Source organism: Lactuca saligna, chromosome 5, assembly GCF_052625555.1.
Source record: "Lactuca saligna cultivar CGN05327 chromosome 5, ASM5262555v1, whole genome shotgun sequence".
NCBI classification, from domain to species: Eukaryota; Viridiplantae; Streptophyta; class Magnoliopsida; order Asterales; family Asteraceae; genus Lactuca; species Lactuca saligna.
Window position 1 is genome coordinate 173956655 of NC_136421.1, and position 8091 is coordinate 173964745.

Below are 8091 nucleotides of genomic sequence, written 5' to 3' on the forward strand. Positions count from 1 at the left end.
TTATTATAAATATAATAAATCATACTCTCTCTTTCCACTAGTCATCCTATTAAGTTGCATGAGTGAAGGCAACTCAAAAGGACCATGATCATAATCAAATCAAGTACACACCAAATATAGTTACGGGCTTAGACACCTAATCCAACGATCTTCTCCCATTTCCACACGAAAATCTCCATCGGTTGCATCTTAACGTGACGTTACTGATGCTCGGCCTTGACTTTCCTACAAGTCAAGCACCACTCCACATACTAAGCCACATCTGACTTCATGCAAGGCCACCAATAATTAGGATGAAGATTTCTATACATCTTCATCGCCCAGGGATGAATGGAGAACCTAGAATTGTGCATCTCCTCCATTAGAACCTGACGTACACCTCCCTAATACGGAACCTATACCCTTTGATGAAGAGTTATCAACCTCTAGCTATCATAATCAAAGGAAGCCACCTGACCTATGGTAATCTCACTCTTCCAGTGCTCTTCCTTTATAGCCTTAATCTAAGCCTCCCGAATCCACTCCAAAAGCAGAGTAATCACGATCATCCTCAAACATATATCCCTGATCGGAGTTGTGACCGCCTTACGGTTGAGAGCATCGACAACCATATTGGCCTTTACTGGGTGGTAAAGGATCTCACAACCATAATCCTTCACCACATCCAACCACCAGAGCTGCCTCATATTCATATATGGTTGATCCATCAGATACCTTAGGCTCTTGTGATTCGTGTAAAGATTACAACGGAACCCATAGAGGTAATGTTTCCAAATCTTGAGGGAGAAAACCACAACCCCTAGCTCCAAATCATGTGTCAGATAGTTCACCTCATGAGGCTTTAGTTGCCTCGAAGTGTAAGCGATCATGCGACCCCTCTGCATCAGTACTGCACCCAACCCTGTGATTGATGCATCACAATAAACCATGAATTCCTTGATACCCTCAGGGATAGTAAAAATCGGTGCCTCACAAAACAGCTGTCTCAAGGTCTTAAAAGCTACCTACTGCTCAGGCTCCTAGCGAAATGTGATCGTCTTCTTCGTCAACCGAGTCAAAGGAACAACTATATTCGAGAAATCCTAGATGAATCTTTGATAATAATCTGCTAAACAAAGGAAACACTCAGTTTCAAATGGAGACCTCGGAACCTCCCACCGCATCATGCCCTCGACCATGGCTGGATCGACCAGAATACCATTCTGGTTAACAAGGTGCCCTAAAAGCTGCACCTCGTGCAAATAGAAATCACACTTAGAGAACTTTGCGAAAAGTCTCTCCCTCCTTAAAGTCTCCAACACCTTCCTCAAGTGCTCCTCGTGCTGCTCCTAGGTCTTAGAATAGACTAAGATATCATTAATGAATACAATTATAGACCCATCCAACATCGGCCTACATACGTGGTTCATGAGATCCATGAACACGACTTTTGTGGTTGGTGAAGATAGTGCACTTGGTACCGTAAAGGTAATGTCTCCAGATCTTTAGAAAAAATACTACTACTCCCAACTCGAGATCATGAGTGGTCTAGTTGACCTCGTGTGCCTTTAACTGTCTCGAGGCATAGGTAATAACCTTTCCTCACTGCATAAGCACATAACCTAGCCCTTGATTGGATGCATCGTAGTATACAACGAAATCTTCCATCCCTTATGGAAGAGACAAGATAGGTGCACTGCACGGGGCTCTCTTACGTGTTCAGAATGCATTGTCTTGTTGTTCTCCCCAACTAAAAGTTGCACCCTTTGAGTTAAGGTAGTAAGCGGTTTAGCAATTCTGGAGAAGTTTTGTATGAATCTGCGATAGTAGCCAACAAGACCCAAGAATTGACTGATTTATGTGGGCGTTGTTGGTGGTGACCAATTATCGATTGCCTTTATTTTAGAAGGGTCCATGTGTATGCCTTCCTTGCTAACCACATGACTAAGGAAAGTTACCTTCCTAATCCAAAACTCACACTTTGAGAATTTTACGTATAGCTTCTCTGCCCTTAATGTTTCTAGAATTTGTATCAACTGTTGACTATGTTCCATATTGCTTCGTGAATAGATAAGTATATCATCTATTAATATTATCACGAATTTGCCTAGGAAAGGACGACACACTCGATTCATTAAGTCCATGAACACGGCGGGTGCATTTGTCAGACCAAAGGGCATCACTACAAACTCGTAGTGACCATAATGAGGTCGGAATATTGTCTTGGGAACATCACTCTCCTGGACTCATAATTGGTGGTACCCTGATCTCAGGTCAATCTTCGAAAAGTAGCTCGCTCCTTGGAATTGGTCAAAATTCATAATTTTTAATAAACATCCATATTAATATAGTTTTAAGATTATATATATATATATATATATATATATATATATATATATATATATATATATATATATATATTATAACATATTCGTTATTCACTTATGAATAAAAAGTATGATTACTTTCTTTTATAGTTTAAGTATCATTCATATATGAATATAAATATAATAAACTATTTATGGTTTACAGCAACTATCGTCACATGTTATATTTACATATGAATCAAACATGTATTAGTTTTTCCTCACAATAAATTTGTTATAATTCATTTGTAATTCATATATGAATATGTAGTTTGAATTTCCAAAATACTTCGTCATTTATTAATGTAGCACCTATTCATATATGAATAACAAATAAACTGTAACAAAAGTCTGATAAATGTTTTATTCATATATAAATATAACATATGACAACAATTAATACATATTTTATTCATATATAAATATAACATGTGATGAAAGATGATGTAAAGAAATATACTTTAGATAAGAAAACTTTATTACGTGTTATATTCATATATGAATGATACTTAAACTGTAAAAAAGTTAAACATACATTTATGAAAAACGAATGTAATGTAATAAAAATCTCATGCATTTTTATTCACTTATGAATAATGAGAGCTGCAACTCAAAAAAATAATAATTTTATGTTAAAACTATATCAATATAGATGTCTATTTCTATATATTAAAAAATTATGAATTTTGATATATGTAAAATCATTTTTCAATAAAAATAGCTTCTTAAAAATAATAAAAAAAACAAAAAAAAGTTTTTTTTATATATATTTTAAGGTAATGACTAATATAGTTTAAATAAATATGTTTGGTTGGAAAACACAAGTGTATCCGTTATCCATTTTCGTCGGTACGCATAAGTGTTTTACGGTAAAACAAATATGTGAAAATGATTCTCTTATTCTCAACATTTTCTTTTTCTTAATTGAACCGTTCCCCCCCCCCCCCCCCCCCCCCCCCCCCTCTCTCTCTCTCTCTATATATATATATATATATATATATATATATATATATATATATATATATATATATATATATATATATATATATATATATATAGTTCAGGTTCATTTGAGACCATTCTAATTTTGTGAGACTGTGAGACCAAATCTAAAAATAATTTTAAAATGCAAAATAAATGAAAAAATCCAAAAATTCTTTTTTTAAATATTATTTTCGGAACTTGAATTAACTATAAAAAATAAAAAAAAAATAAATAAAAAGTAAAAAAAATCTAGTTTTTTTTTTCTTGAAAAAGACGTGAAATATTCTAAATAGAATACTACAATGACATATTCTAAAAAATAATTTTAAAATGAAAAATAAATGGAAAAATCTAAAAATTCTTTTTTTAAATATTATTTTCGGAAATTGAATTAACTAAAAAAAAAAAAAAGTCATATTTTTTTTGAAAAATACGTGAAATATTCTAAACAGAATATTACACTGTACATATTCTAAAAATAATTTTAAAATGCAAAATAAATGGAAAAATAAAAAATTCTTTTTTTAAATATTGTTTTCAGAACTTGAGTTAACTAAAAAATATTTAAAAAAAAAATAAAGAAATAAAAAAATACGTTTCACGGTTTTACAAAATTAAGCCGTCTCACATGAACCTAACCATATATATATATATATATATATATATATATATATATATATATATATATATATATATATATATATATATATATATAATATAATATAATATAATATAATATAATATAATATAATATAATAAAATAAGTATTTTCATTAGGATACCTTAATTTAAACCTAAAATAATGTTTCAACGATTAGTACTTACGTAATGGAATGTTCATGTTTGATACCGAATAATGTTTAGGATCATAGAATAACGGATTGTAAAATAAATGTGCCGACTATTATGATATTCTTCCTTTATATGTGGTAATTGAATAATTTTTTTAATTCAAAATTATGTGTAGTGGCAAATTTTCTAATGCGTTGTAATTTCTGTCTCTTTTTTTGGAACGGCCATATTTTTTTAAGAAACTAACCAAAAAAAATACAAGACCATTACAAAATAGAAGAAGCTAAGGTTGGGATATGTAGTCTTTGGATCAACTTGTTAGTCGTTAATGGAACTGTAATACAATAGCCGGAGGAATAAGAAAGCTATATAAGGCGTAGGATTAAGAAACTGAGCCGATAGAAAGGGCGTTTCATTAGCAAACCAGATGGGAGACTTGTTGGAGGAATAAACATTGTTTACTATTTGCTTTCTTACAAAATGTACTTGTAATATATTTCATTCGATCTGTTGTAGTATTCTTAATGAATGGAACTATGAATGTCAAGTTTTTCTTTGATAGAATTGTAATTATGTTAGAATTTTGGTAATTTCGGAAGAATTTCAAGGATTCTCGAACATTCTTGAAAATAGTAAAGATGTACGTATTTATGAGAATTATATTCTTGAAAAAAATCAACTTTAATACTTTATGGTTCAAACTTACTAATATTTTGACGACATTTTTTAAAAGAATGAATTTTTCTTTATCCATTCCCTTTTGATTTCCAACCATGGTTAAGTTTTAGATTCTAGAATGTAATCTATTATTTTTACAAAAAGAAGAATTTATATATGTTCCAGCCATAGAAAATTTATTTAAAGTTGTTTTGATTCAAAGAAGTTAAAATAAATACATTCTTCGAGAATATTGAAATTGTTTAATTTGAATGAGAAAATACGTTGGCTGTTCATTATCGCTATCAATTTGATTATTAACTAGATTACCATTTTTGATTAATATATATATATATATATATATATATATATATATATATATATATATATATATATATATATATATATATATATATATATTTTGAACAACAGAAATTTATTAATAAAAAAACAGTAGCAAGAAGCTAGCATGAAATTACATTTTAGAGGAGGCTAATCGTTGGGTTACGAAGCCAATCAGTCCAATGTAAATTTACTCTACTACATCTATTAGAAATCCAAAAGAAAGATTTCTCAACAACCTCATCAAAAAGAACCGATTTCTTTGGAAGAACCGTCCCAAAAATAGAAGTATTACGAAAATTCCATAAGCACCAGAAGGAAGTGATAATTACTGCATCAAAAACCTTCCTTTGCCCTCTACGTAGATTATCATTTTCTGACCAGTTGATTAACGACTGCACCGAAAGATGAACCGGTAGAGATAATCACCACCAAATAGCTACCCTTACCCATATGTTAATCAAATCAGGATAGCCTGTAAAAATATGCTCAATGGTCTCTACTGCATCCAAACAAATAGGGCACATAATAGAAGGAACCATGATACCTCTCCTAGATAATCTATCCCTTGCAGGAATACTAGATAACTGAATCCTCCATATAAGAATATTGAGTTTAATAGGAACCCAATTATTCCATCTAGTAGCCATATCCCTTGAATCAACTAGCCCACTATCCAAAGCATGGCAAGCCGACGAAACAGAGTAAGAGTCAGAGCTATCAAGAGACCAAACCAATCTATGCGGGACTTGCTGAAGTTGTACATTCTGCATCTCCTCCAAAAAAGAATCCCATTGAACTTGTTCTATCCCACCTCTGGGCAAATGTCTAAGAACTTCTGTGTTCCATCTAATTAAAAAACGATCCCTAACATTGGCTGAACGATTAATATATATATATATATATATATATATATATATATATATATATATATATATATATATATATATATATATATATATATATATATACTAGCCATTTACCCGCGCTAAGCGCCGGGTGGTAAAAAATTTCTTTCGGAATATAGTTTTAATGTGATGATTAGTTTCGTTTAGACGTGAGCTATTTATTGCAGTCATTTGGTAGACTATTTTGTGTCGAATATTTCATTTCAACATATAATTTATTGTTAGGTGCATAGTTCAATCAAACATGATGTATTTGTAATGTAGATCAATTACCAAATACAATGATGGAGAAACAAATTATATTTCAAAAGAGAATTAGGTAGCAACAAAGAAACAGAAAAAGAGAATAACATAATACAAATCTAATTTTGTTGACACAACCACATATTAGAAACCTACTTTTACACATAGCAAACAGGAAAAATGTCATTTTTAATTATAAATGAAATACATGGAAATATGAAAAGATTCAACAATTTTTTTTTTCATGTTCTTCCGATATTTGATTCAAACTCACCATAAAAATGGTGGTCTTCTCATCTGGACCTTGATGTATACATGCAAAGCCAATGTCAAAACATACACATCACATGAATCATGGATCATGATGTATAGAAAGTAACTTAAGTACAAGAACTTTTTTAATCTAGACAAATTTTCTCGAGTTTCCTTCAGGATCCAGTGCAGTACATTAGTAAGTTTACTACTATATTTGGGCTGCAAATCACAAATAATAATAATAATAATAATAATAATAATAAATATCTTAAGTACACATTAGGAATAAGAGATCAAATTTGGAAAAAAGATTCAATACTGTTACTCTTTTATTGAAAAAAGTATTAAAAATAAAGATAAAATTTTACCAAAGAACTAAGCATGCATGAACAAAATTTACACACAAACATCCACATTAGTGATAGAACTCAAATTTCAAAAAAAAAAAAAAAAAAGTCGTCAATGTTACTCATTTATTGAAGAAAAAAGTTTCAAAAAAAGATTATAACCTTTTTATTTTGGATGAAAATACATGGAACAAGGTGTTCACGGTCCAAGAATGTTCTTGGGCTGTAAACACCAAATAAGGCACCATAGTGTGCCTAAGTCATTAATCTAAGCCCTAGTTGGATGTTTAAGCCTTCCTTAACATGTTTGAACCTTCCCTTGATGTGTTTAAGCCTTGAAAAACACCAAAGAATGCCATGATCATGTGTTTACGGTTTGGGGAGCTCCCAAAACCGTAAACACCCTTTAGTGTGTTTATTTGGGCCATATTCATTCCTTTGGCCTAAAAACTAATATAGGAAATTACCTTGATGAGCTAGGGACTTGAAAACATAACAATACCAATTTCCATATAGGTTTAAGGTAGTAAACCCAATGGGAAATGACCATAAGGCCGTAAAAACCTAACAAGGGGTGTTTTGTTGCCCTGGTCCCTTCCAAAGTCCAAACCACCAAGTAGAAATGCTTCAAAGGACTTGCAAACCCTCAAAACAACTTATGGTCAAAAGGAGAAGAGTTTACGACCGTAAACTCATTAGGTCAAGGTCATGAAAACCATAAACTCCAAGGGAGTTTACCCTTGAACCCCAAACACAATAGCATGGTCCTTTAGCACTTAGATGCAATCCTTATGACTTGTAGCACTTAAATAAGGTGTTTACATGCCTTAGGATGTCTTAAATTTGTCAATTAGTGGTTTAAAATCTAATTGGATACATATATGTGTGATTATATGTTATCTAGGATCATTGAGTGTGAACAAGTCTTCACTTGTCACCTAGCTATCCTACATCATTCAGTACATCCAAACCACCATCTACAGGTGAGTTCATACCCCTTAATCAATGTTTTTAAATGATTTTAAATTCTTTAATGGGAGGGGGGAATACAAGTAGAAAACAGTATGTTATTAAATCACTCATATGTATTTATAACTGTGTTTTCATCTAGCAGATTTCACATACTTCAAAATGTGATGCATGAAATGGTTTTCTATCTTAAAATACGTTGTTATCAAATGAATTAGTTTTTGAAATGTTTATTAAAATGACATCAAG